The sequence below is a fragment of the Eschrichtius robustus genome, chromosome 6 (assembly GCF_028021215.1).
Source record: "Eschrichtius robustus isolate mEscRob2 chromosome 6, mEscRob2.pri, whole genome shotgun sequence".
NCBI classification, from domain to species: Eukaryota; Metazoa; Chordata; class Mammalia; order Artiodactyla; family Eschrichtiidae; genus Eschrichtius; species Eschrichtius robustus.
The window spans coordinates 123,015,264-123,027,580 of NC_090829.1; the positions used below are offsets into that span (position 1 = coordinate 123,015,264).

The window sequence follows — 12,317 nt, forward strand, 5'->3', positions numbered from 1 at the left end:
ACATGTGGCACCACCAAATACAGCTGTTGATTCCTCTCCCACATGAGAAGAGAAAGAGAAGTTACTTATGAGTGGTTGCATAGAGTCCACCTTAAAAATCACAATGGCTTTGAGCATGACAGAAGCCCTTCAATGACATGATCCCTGATTTATACATCTGTACATCTGTAAAGAGGATAAGTGGTAGGTAAAGAGTTTACTACCCTAGGAGAAAGCACATATTCTCACACACACACAAACACACACACACATTTTTACTTTGTTTTTTGCTTTGTTTTGCATAGCTTTAAGGATATCACAGAGTTCCCCCAAACCAATTATTAAACCCAGGGAGATCCATGTAACCCACCTTTAGAATCCCTGCTTTGCATACTGGAGAGGTAGGAAAACCTAACGATCCACAGGCATAGAAGGGTTGTGTTTCCATGTTTTCAGTTGGCAAGTTTAAGTGGCTTTGGGGGGTAATATTATCTATAAGGAAGTGGCAATATGAAGTAAAGAACTAGGTGGGCATTGTAGATGAACACACTGGAAAGTGGACCATGGGCTGGGAGCTGCAGCCTAGTAGAGTAGAAAGAACAGAGTCGATCTAGATTAGATCCTGTTGACCATTTATTACTTAGTAGTTGTTAATCACAGTTAATTTAACTTCTCCAGAAAACGTGAGAAAATATTATCTACGCCATATTTTTGCTATGAGTGGTAAATGAAATTATATATGTATAGCAGGTACTACAGTGTCTGGTGCTAGTCTGTCTACAGTTTATGATTGTTTTGTGGGAAAAAAAGAAATTATATGTAAGAGTAGAAGCGTAAATACAAGAGCTTGAGGTCCAGCCGTAGAATTACAAACGACAATTAGAGGCTATTTCTGAGATTACATAAAGGGAGAAAACACAGCCATTTCTTGATGAAAAATTAACCAGTCGATCTAAGAAAGAAATGGAAAATTTTATTCAAGCCAAATTTGAGGATTATAACCCAGGGAAAGCATCTCAGAAAGCTCTGAGAACTGTTCCACCCATTAGAAGTCAAGGCACAGTTATATAAGTTTATTTTGAGACAAAGAGCTGTACATCAAATGATGTATTATTGACAGTTTACATAATCCAGATATAAAAGCACTATGTGACCCCTTAAGAGATCAAGAAGGAATGTTATCTTTAAGGACTTGTCTTACTGATGCTAGGAGAATGTTGTTTTTTATGGTTGAGCAGGTATTTCTACCATTGGGGAGGTTTGGTCGGTGCAAAATGCAGATACACAAAGCACAGTGCGGGGAGAGAGGAGGCCAAAAGGCAGAGAAAATTTTTTGTTTAAATTTTTCTTGTCTTGCCATAAAATAATTTTATTTCACACATCCAAAGAGAAGTTGGAGTAATAGGTCTTAGGGTACTAATAGCAAGATTGTCTTTATTAGGACTGATCTGAGACATTGACTCCTTTCATGTGTCATGGAAGGGTGAGGGCTTGGATTTACCTGAAGCTGAAGCTGAGTTCATTGGTGAGGGTACTTTTCACCCCACACCTACCAAGAGCTGGGCTGCACAGAATTGAAACCATGTAATTTCTGATCATCACTGATGGACAGGCTGTGGTTTCCTAAATCGAGGATAAGAATGAATCTATTACCTGGAACTTGTGGCTCAGATGACAGCAGATTTGTTTCTTTATGCTTTATTTACCTTAATATCGATACATACAGGGATTTGGAAAGAGTTTTGAAGAGAGCAGAAGTGATTAATGGAATCAACCCACTGAATTACAAAAAAAAAAAAAAAATTGCAGGAACGGAAAATGTACTGTTTAGTTAAGCATCAGTTGTCTAGAGGTATAGTAGTCTCAAGTACTTGAAAGGTGAAAATAATATGCCGTCCTTTATATGCAAATCTGCAACTACTGGCCCATCACTAGTAGAACTACTGGCCCATCACTAGTAGAACTTAAAATTCTTTTTCTCAGCAGTGAGAATAGCTTTTAACAATTTTAAACACTCTCCTTTATTCAATCCCTCTTATGATCAATAGGACTCACGTAATGGGCCAGGATTAGTGATGTGCTTATAGATAGAAAAAAAGCTAAACTGTCCAACTTTAATAGAAACTTAAGACTTGATTTTATACTATTGAAGGGTTTTTTTTCCCCCATACCAACCACTTCTCTGATTCTCTGACACACCAACAGGGTGTCCAACAATTCAATTCAAATCTGACACAATCTACCTGGATTTAGCATCAGATCCCACAGGTTAAAGGGGTTCAAGTCCCACACTTCAGACACCAGTAACAAGCCCTGGGCCATCCTTACTTCTGACTTAATGGCTATAAATCAGGAGGTTCCCACAACCCCCTCCTTAGATGAGGGGAAGTACTTGCTAGACTAATACTGCTGCCTACACTCTAGACCAGCACAGTGGCCAACCCTAATACCCTTCCAAAGATGTAAATGTTTGGGCATAAATGGAAAAAGGAAAGAAGAGTAGCCAAGGATAAGGGAATGAGATGGTTCTGTCGCTGACTCCGGGCTCTTTCTTCAGTCTTGAGGCTGGGCAGGTACAGGGCTTGCAGGCCTGCCAGGGGCAACCCATCATTTAGTAAAAACTGAAACACTGTGGCAAGCAGCAAGCAATGCAGCCCACTGAACTGATGTTTTACCTTTTTCAGTCAAAGTGATGGCCTTCTAAACAGGATGCTGTCCGTTCACTTTTGGGCTACCATCCATAAACCAGGCACCTCTTTGTTGGTCAGTTGATTGCTGTTTATAGGACGCTGTCCAAGTGACAATAGAATCCAGCAGCTCTTCACGCAGTTACAAATTCAGTCCTGGGGAAAGAGCTCCCTACTCACGGAGGATGGGTTCCAGGACACCCACAGATATCAAAATCTGAGGATGCTCAAGTCTCATATAAAATGGTGTAGTATTTACGTATAACTTATGCATATCCTTCTGTATACTTTAAGTCATCTCTAGATTACTTGTAATACCTAATACAACGTAAATGCTTTGTATATAGTTGCCATATGGCAAATTCAAATTTTGCTTTTTAGAACATTCTGGATTCTTTTTCTAATATTTTCCATCCATGCTTGGTTGAATCTGTGGATGTGGAATCTAAAGCTATGGAGGGCCAACTGTAAATCATTTCCATTTCATTATGAAACTCTTCTGGACACTGTCCTCCCCATTAGAACATTTATCCAACATTACCCAAGACATGGGTGTTTCAGGTTTCAAGATTATTTTATGTCCTTCAATCATAGGGACAGTTATAACTAATTTCTGATACCAACTGGTAACTGCCCCTCAAATGAACATTTCTGACGTCCCAGTAGTCATTGCAGGGAGGCACTCACAGGTTTTGCTATAAGCCCTAGTATACACTCAATACAGGGGTATCTCAGAGAATTTGTCCATACCAGCAATCCAGTTTCTATTCTGTGCTTTTTGGGCTCAGCCAATCTTACTGGTTCCCATTTAGCATGTCCAATTAATATTGCTTGAAGGGTTGATTTACATGGCTTGTGTTTTACAATACTAGATAAGGGAAATATTCCCAGTCAGATATGATGTCTGTCCTAATAATGCATTCGTGTGAAAGAGCTGCAACCATTTCAAATAAAGCCTATTCAAATTTACCAACTCTTCTCCCAAATTTCACCTTAATCCCATTAACCCTTACATTTGTAACTGTAGCCTTCGTCAGGCCTTCATTAACAGTTTTTGGTTTTATAATACTAGGTAAATGAGGCATTCCGCAGTCAGACATAATATCCATAGACATCCATTCTCATAAAACATTCAGGTAAAGGAGATACAACCTCTTCACACAGAAACTGTTTAAACATTCTAATTTTCTTCCAGACCTCCACCTTAATCCTACTAGCTCTTATATTTCTATATTTGCTAAATCTAATTGAAGTCCATGTTAGTGTTTCACCAGTGGGTTTTGGTACCACAGTGCAAATGGTTCCTATGTCAAGAAATCCCAGAAACTTCTTCCTACCCCTTGACCATTATAACCACGTAAGTACAAAAGGATTTGTTGTCTCCAGCAGGGTTTCTAGCTGAGGGACCAGAGTCCTTTTGTCAATCATTATCTTGATTAATCGGCCCAATTATGGCATCAAGTATTTCCAGGGCCAGTTTCTCATTGAAATATTTGCCTTCTCATTTTTTTAATTCCTCCAAACGAGGGCACATAGAGTAGACTTATTTGGGGCCTTTTAATGTTGGGAGATCAGAAGGGACTTTCTTTGGTCCACTTAACTTTCAATAGTGGTGTATTAAGACCTTTGTTTCAATAACATCAATGTTCATTTTATTCATCCCATTTTTAAATAACCATCTAAATATTCCCACCCTTCTGCAAGAGGCTTCTTGACGCTCTCCTTTCTCTTCCTCACCGTCAATGTTTCCTTTATTCACTCCATTTCTTAGTAACCCTTTAAAAATTTCCACCCTGCTAGGACAAGTCCCTTGACTCTCACCAAGAGAAATCTGTGCTTGGTCTAGCATCAAGGTCCAACTTAGCATTTTCATTCATTTTAGCTATTACAGATAATAATAACCAACAATGGATTATATGTTTGGCATGCTTCTTATTATTTTACATTTCCTTAGTTATCCAGTGACTGAAGTCCTCGGAAGTCAGGTCTGCAACCATTTCTAAATACCACCAGTAACTTTTACCTTTAGTAAGTGATCGCAATGCAGCTGAAGTTTCATACCTTGGGTGAGTAAGTAGCCATCCAGGGATTAAAGATTCCTCATCCTCTACTCTTTTGTTCTTTCTCTTCACAAACCACATGTTTCTCTGAGCCAGGGCTGTTCTAGAAAATTCCATTTTTTTCTAACACCAAAAGAGTGTTTCTTGTTCTTGACACCAAATACATGGTATCTTTTCCAACACCACTTATTTAATTTTCCAGACACTGACTGTGTGTTCAACAATTGAGATCAATTCTGACACTATCTACCTGGAGTTGGCATCAGATCTCACAAGCTAAGGAGCTCAGTCCCACAAGACAGCTCCAGTTCCAGATGCCAGTCACAAGTCTCAGGCCATTCATACTTCTGACCCACCAACTGTAAATCAGGTTCAACCTCTTCAGGTTCACAGAACTCAGGAAAACACTTTACTTACATTTTCCAGTCTGTTATTAAGGCTAAACCTCAGAAATGGCCAAAGTGACAGGGATGCAGAGGGCAAAGTAGGGGAAGAGGGATCATGGAGCTTCTGTGCCCTCTCCAGGTGTGCCGTCCTCTCAGCCCCTCCATGTGTTCATGAACCTGGAAGATTTCCAACCCCATCATTTAGATATTTTTACGGAGATTTCGTTGGCTATCGGTGATTGACTCAATCTTTAGTTTCTTCTCCCCAAGCTTCCAATCAAGGCATGATCTTTCTGGCAACCAGCCCCCATCCTGAAGCTATCTAGGGTCCCATTCACCAAGAGTTGCCTCCTTTTAACAAAAGGCCTTTATCATCCTTATCACTTAGGAAATTCCAAGCTTTTTAGGAGCTTGGTTTTAGGAGACAGGAAGGGGACAAACATCAAATATCTTTATCTAATACCACAGCTACATACCAAACCATCAAAATAGCTTATCACAAACAAAGTGAAACACTGAGCCACCAATAAATGTACTTACACACACACACACACACACACACACACACACACACACACACATAATATACTGTTATAGCTCCTGACCAAGTATTCAAAATTGTGTATTTCTTCTCCTCTGCTTTGTCTTGACCAAACTTTATTCAGGCTTCTCTTTCCCCACAGTTCCCTGAACTTTAGCTTGTCCCCATCCCTGAGTCAAAGGCTAAGATGCAGAATATGTACTCCCCCCCAATCCCCAAATCAGCAGGCCCAGCAGACACATTTCCTGTCAGACCTTTCAACCAAAAAAATTGCACAACCTGGCCCTAGATAGTTAAGGTGCATATCAAAAGGATGATTTCAATGAGCCCAGTCAGACGCTTGGATCTTCCCATACGTAGAAGAGCACTAAATTTATTAACTTGAGATGTCTGGTTTTCTTTAACAGTAATCTTCTGATTAAAAAGATTAAAAGAAACTACCTGTTTTTGTTTTGTTTTGTTTTTTGTTTTCTTTGAGTGTGCAAAAACTCCTACATATTCTGGCTCTTCCCTTACCTCTTTGGAACAGTCCCTCAGAGCTATCTGAGAAGCTGTATCCCAGGCTTAAGTCCTCAGTATGTCCACCAAATAAAACATAATTCTCAGTTTTTAGTTTGTGCATTTTTTTCAGTCAACAGATTACATCTATTATGCTATTTACACACTCCTTGTTTGTCCAACTTCCTCCTAAAAGTTTCTTTTAAGCTCTGCTTACCTCTCTCTGTGAAAGAAAAGCCTTTTTATGTTTGATTTTGAGGCACTTGCAGATTTCTGAGCTCCAAGGTTTCCCCCTATTGTATTAGTCTTTTTGAATAAGGTCTCTCCTTATCTACGCCTGGATTTGTTTTTATTTGAAGCAAAGTGTTAATAATACTACAATTACATCAGTTGTCAATATCCGCATCAAGTTTACCTAGACAAAAAGAAAAGAAGAAGTAAACAATTCTGTCATGAACTTGGGCAATGCAAAGCAGGTAATCTGGATAATTTTATGAATTTATAAAAGTGCTTTTTTAAAGCTGCTTTTTATAAACTAAGTTATAAAGGGAAAGAAAGGTAAAAACACATCATTTAAAAATTAACATTTGGCTGCATACCATGGAAAGTTTTCTTAAAATTATGTTACTTCATTTTTGTGAGCTCTTAAGTAAAATTATATTATTTTTATTTCATTTGTGTCTCATTTGTTTAAACCTAACTAAGCATCATACAGCTCAATCTTTAAAAATGAAAAAACAAAACTCAGCTACTTTAATTTTCATTAGAGAATAAAGATAGGAACGCTTCACAAATTTGTCTGTCATCTTTGATCAGGGTCCATGTTAGTCTCCTCTAGTGTTTTCATTCCAATTTTACAATATGTACTCCCAAAACAAGCATCTGATCTTTTTTTTTTAATAGGAGGCTGTCTGGAATCAATATACCCCATGTTTCAAGGGCTATGTATATGAGAGGGCTATAGACTAAGGAGGGCTAGAGATTCTCCTCTTAAAAATAATAATGCTAAGCATTACCCCCATACAGCCATCATATTACAAAAAAAAAGCATTACTTATTTCATAAAAGATGAGATTTTGCCACTGAAGGTTTGTGTGATGAAACAATATGGTGGAAGAGGATACTGACATTTTAGATGGATTTTAGTTGTGTAAATAGATTTAGCTACTTCATATGAGGTAATAGTTCTTTGCTAACTAAATTAATATTAGTAAGTTGATTATTTAAAAATTAAATATGTCAACTAAACAAGTATATTTTCTGATAATAAGTGTTTATTGAAGGACAACAGGAAATTTTAGACAAAATTTAAAGGACAAAGGCAATAAAAAGCTGTTACTTTTTTTCTATTGTTTTGCTTTTATTAGTTTTTTCTTTAAAATAATTTTGTCCAAGCAAAAATGTTCCACTAGATGAGAACTCTATATTGTCACTTTCTGACTTAGTAAAACCATTGTGTATTATTTGTATCAAACCAATGATTTCATAACACCAGAAAAACTTGAATGCTCATTGCTGATGAACAAATAATTATAAAAACATTATATTCATTCATGTGTCTTTGATTCCATTGCATAGCTAAATAGGAAGCATAAACAATGAACAGAAAAGAAAGTTATATAAACTTTACAAATGATCAGTTAATAAATTCAAGCATAAAACAAATACACCAAAAATCAACCTAATTACATAAATATTTCTCATATGACAAGGCCAGTAATTTTCTCACTTTTTCTAAATGGACTTTATGTCATGTGGAACTTTTCCAGCTCATTTACATTCATGACCTCACCACTGCCAGTAATTCACATATTATTGCTAAATCAAATATTTATTTTATTTTAAAATTATAACCAGAAATAATTTAAGGAATAATATTTGTCTTGTGTTTTCCTTTCTTGTTTTTCAAAACAACACTAGACATGTGAAAAACCACTGAAGCTTCTTAAATGAAAGTTAAATATGAAGTTAAGCTCTCCAAAAATGTATTAGTGAGTCTGTGAAACGTTTATAGAAATCACACACCTTGGTTTGACCTTCATTCTAAATTTCTAACTTCGTTTAACAATAGGATCGACTCTTCTGCATGTGAAGTTATACTGTTATAAACCACCTGTATTTCTATAAATTGTAAAATATGTAAAGATATATGCACACATTATCGTTGCAGCATTATTTACAATAGCCAAGATATGAAAGCAAACCAAGTGTCTGTTGATGTGCTTTTATGTATTTCTAGTTGTCTGCAGTGAACATGTATTCCTTGTAAAATTAGAAAGAAAACGATAAATGTCATTGAAAATGAAAAAAATATATATATAAAGAAGTTGGGAGCCTATGAAAAGCCCCAAGAGAGACCCCTGGTGAATGAGGCAGGAAGTCTCCCAACTTCACTGCACATTCTCTGACAGTGAGAAGGATACTGACTATTTTTAAGAGCTGGAGGAGGTAACTTTAATAATTCTACTAATTACACCCACCAGTACAATTTATAAGCACCTTCTGTATACCAGATGAGTACTCATATTGACTCTAATTCACTAAATGAACCTGCGAATTAGGTGATCTTCTTCTTCTTTTTCTTCTTCTTCTTATTACTGAATGTTATAGATAAGAAAAATACAAACAGACTCAAATTGATCTTTTTACATATTTAACTTTGATTGGAGAAAAAATACAGATAGTTAAGTAATAATGGAAAAAACAAAGGCTTTCAAACAGACAAACATGGGGTCAAATTCTATAACTATACAGCTTTCAGTATTCATTCCAAAATATTTATATGAGATAAGATGCAAATTGAAATGTGCTAGGATAACTAAGTATTTCCAGATTTGGTGATATGTCTCTAAAGCTTAGTCTGAAGTAGTATTCATGTAAATGAATCTTCAAAAAATATGTAAAGTGAAGGAATTTGCTTGTAGATATAGATATATTACACTGTCACTTTTAAACTAAATTAAATGGTGCCTGTTTTGTTCAGTTAATTCACTGGGTTATGTGGATCAATCAGTTATCCCCAGTTAATTCAAGGAGTCCTACAGAAAGGTACCGTCTGCCCTTCACTTTGCAGAGAAAACTTGAGCTTAAGCTGGCCCTCTGATTAGGAGATAGTAAAAGTGTATAAATAAAAGATAAACGTTTTTTCATTTAACCTTAATTCTGGACTCAACAGTGTTCTCTCATAATGCCATAATGTCAGGATTAGCAATGAACTTGGTTTAACTAGGAATTGTTTTCAAGTGTAAGTTAGACCCATAGTACTCAAAAAATAGTCCCTCAAGAACATCAGCAACAGCTGGAACAGAATTAAAACCTCAAAATTTCACATTAAAACTTATTAAAATTCCTCCTCCCAAAATTACAGACTTGGAATTCACATTTTAACAAGATCCTCATGTCATTCACATACACACTGAAGTTTGAGAAGCACCAGATTATGTGACCCTCATACGTATGCTTTTAATGGGATCCTCTCATCAAATATGTAATTTGAAAAGAAAGTGCTTTAAAGTCTTTCCCAGTCCTAGACTCAATAGGATTCTCTGAAACGGTAAAGGAAACAAGTCTTAAAGTTCCACCTCTCTTATTTGAGGGAAAAAATTGTGTAACTCACTTGTTTTTCTTTATTGGCATTTTGTCTAAAAAAATCAAATTAAAACGTATAAAAGGAATTCTTCATTTTCTGTCATCTCCAAAGTGTAAATCAAATCTTGGGGACAGGCAACAAAAACCACTTAAATAACAGACAATCAGTTTAGTCAGATACACTTTGCCTTTAATATCAAAAATATAAATCAACCAACTTCTCTACCATGCAGTGAATTTCAAAATCAATGAATTTTTGTCAACATTGGCTCACAGTGAACACTCTCATACCCCTTCCTGTTTCTCCATTCCCTATGCTATTATCCTGCTTCAAACCACAATCATTTATCACCTGAATTTCCACAATACTGTACTTCATAACTAGTTGCTGAATTTTCACATTTGTTCCCTGGGATCCGTTGTGGATATTGTAGCCATCGTAAAATTTCTGAAGTAGAGAACAGATTGTTATCACTTTGCTTAAAACCTTTCCAGTGTTTTCATTTTTAGGAAGAAGTTCAAACTTTTTAATAGTCTACAGTGACTATCCCTAGTGATCAAAACCCTGTTCTACTTTCTCCTCCTTTCTGCATCCATCTCCTCGTGTTCCACACGCCACCCTCCAAGCATATTGAATTCTTGTCACTTTCCCAAGTATCTTCTCAGCTTTGGTTTTGAGTATTTAACACTTTCCTTTCCTCAGTCTGTATATAGCACATAGTTTCATTTCTTCTCATCCTAAGTGCCACTTCAACTGGGGAGCCAGCCCATCCTAATATCACCAAAATACCTCTCCTGTGGATTCCCATAGTGCCCTGTACTTCTCTAACTTTGCACATATTATATTAAATAACTCAATTACTTATAGCAGTTTTTAAAGTATCATTTTAAACTTCTTACAGCAAATTACCTCTAAGAAATAAAACTGACATTTTTTGCTAAAAACTCATTTGATATAGGTGATTATATAAGGCAAAAAAAAAAAGAAATCAGCTAAACTACATTGATAGGAAATGAACAGGAATTTGGAGGCTGGATTAAACACCAAAAGAGGGCAAAATATAAAAATGAAAATAGCCTAAGAATCATTGTCTGGAGCTAGACTTTGTGTGGATATTTTCAGGGTGATCAAAATAATTGATATAGAACAATTCTTAATAAAGAGTAAAGTTCTTGCTAAGTAATAATAAAAAGCTTTAAATATTCACTTGTAAGTTTTGTGGAGCAAAAGGCTTTTTTTGTTTCAAAACTTCTAATGTATGCTACATCCACTGATGAGAACTGTATTTTACAGTTGCATTTGTGAGAGGCTAAGAGGAAACAGTTGTAAAAGTGAGATGTATAACTCAGCAGAAGGAACTTGGAAGCAGAAATGGGAACAAGAATTTAAGAAAGAGACAACTCATACAGTACCTGGAAAAGAAGAACAGAGTGTTAAGACATATCTTAGGAAACACATACAAATTTCATTAAATCTCAGGAAAACAGTATAATCTCAGCTGATAATCTGATTCAATCATAGCTGTATTCCCTAATAGGTTTGTTTTCAGACGTAATTTTAGTTGACATTTAGTACCTTTTTTTTTTTTGGATTCTGAAAACTGTACAACAAATACTGTAAAATAAATAGATGAGTAGCTTCACATTTAAAGAGAATTTGATTTTTAAGAGAATGATTTATCCACAAACCCTATCATTCCTAAGATTAGTGACATCAAAATTTCCTTCCAGCTCAAAAAAAAAAAAAAACCTCAAAATTTTGCCCATGAAAAATGAAAATGTTTATCGTATTTAGAAAAGAAAAGGTATCTAAGTTATTAATGGGCTTTGTTCTTGTAGTTCTGATATTATATGTGTCAGAGTTACCTAAAAGGTATAAATGACCACTAGAATTTAAGCTCCCACAGGGAAAAGATTTTGTAGCTTCCTCACTGCTATATCCTCTGCTAGGTGAATGCTAGGCGAAGTATAGTGATTTAATAAAAATTATTAAATGAATGTGTAAAGAATTAACCTTCCTAGCCCAACAAGTTGTAGGGTTTTCATTAGATGATCACTAGGAGAAGTGGGAAAAAAATTTGAGAAAACCTTCTAAAAGAACTGGGAAGGTTTCAGATAGAAGAAAAATAAAAATATAAAAATACAATGGAGAATATCCCTCACTTTCCCTTTCTTTACATATGGATTATACCACAGTAGCTGACTTTGAGGTCTTTGAGGAAGCATAGGCACAAAGGAGATACTTGGAACGTGAGTCCTGGCACTGCTATGGGTAAAATTTTCAGTCAAAAACCAAATACATTGTGAAACCTAGATTTTTGGTGAGGATACCTTGCCTTTGGGACCTAGAGCAGCTAAATTTAAAAAATCCATTAAATGTATGTAATGTTAATGAACATTTGCAAGGCTGTGATTTTCTAGAATTCTCAATATCTATGTGTAATAAATAGAATTAATTGGGTTTTGATGTATTTAATTTTAATTAATGTTGAAAGAGTAAGGAGGAGAGTGCCAGCTATCTATATTTCGATAGGTGGGAACTAGACCAACTACATAATTTGTCGGACCAAGTACAAGA

At 35.8% G+C, this 12,317-nt stretch overlaps 1 non-coding gene across 1 annotated transcript; it reads right to left on the reverse strand.

The window, feature by feature from the left end:
* Positions 1-6,922: 6,922 nt before the first annotated feature.
* On the reverse strand, positions 6,923-7,033 carry LOC137766844 (U6 spliceosomal RNA). The gene has a single exon (XR_011074380.1). It is a non-coding gene; the product is annotated as a U6 spliceosomal RNA (small nuclear RNA).
* Between the last annotated feature and the right edge of the window lie 5,284 nt (positions 7,034-12,317).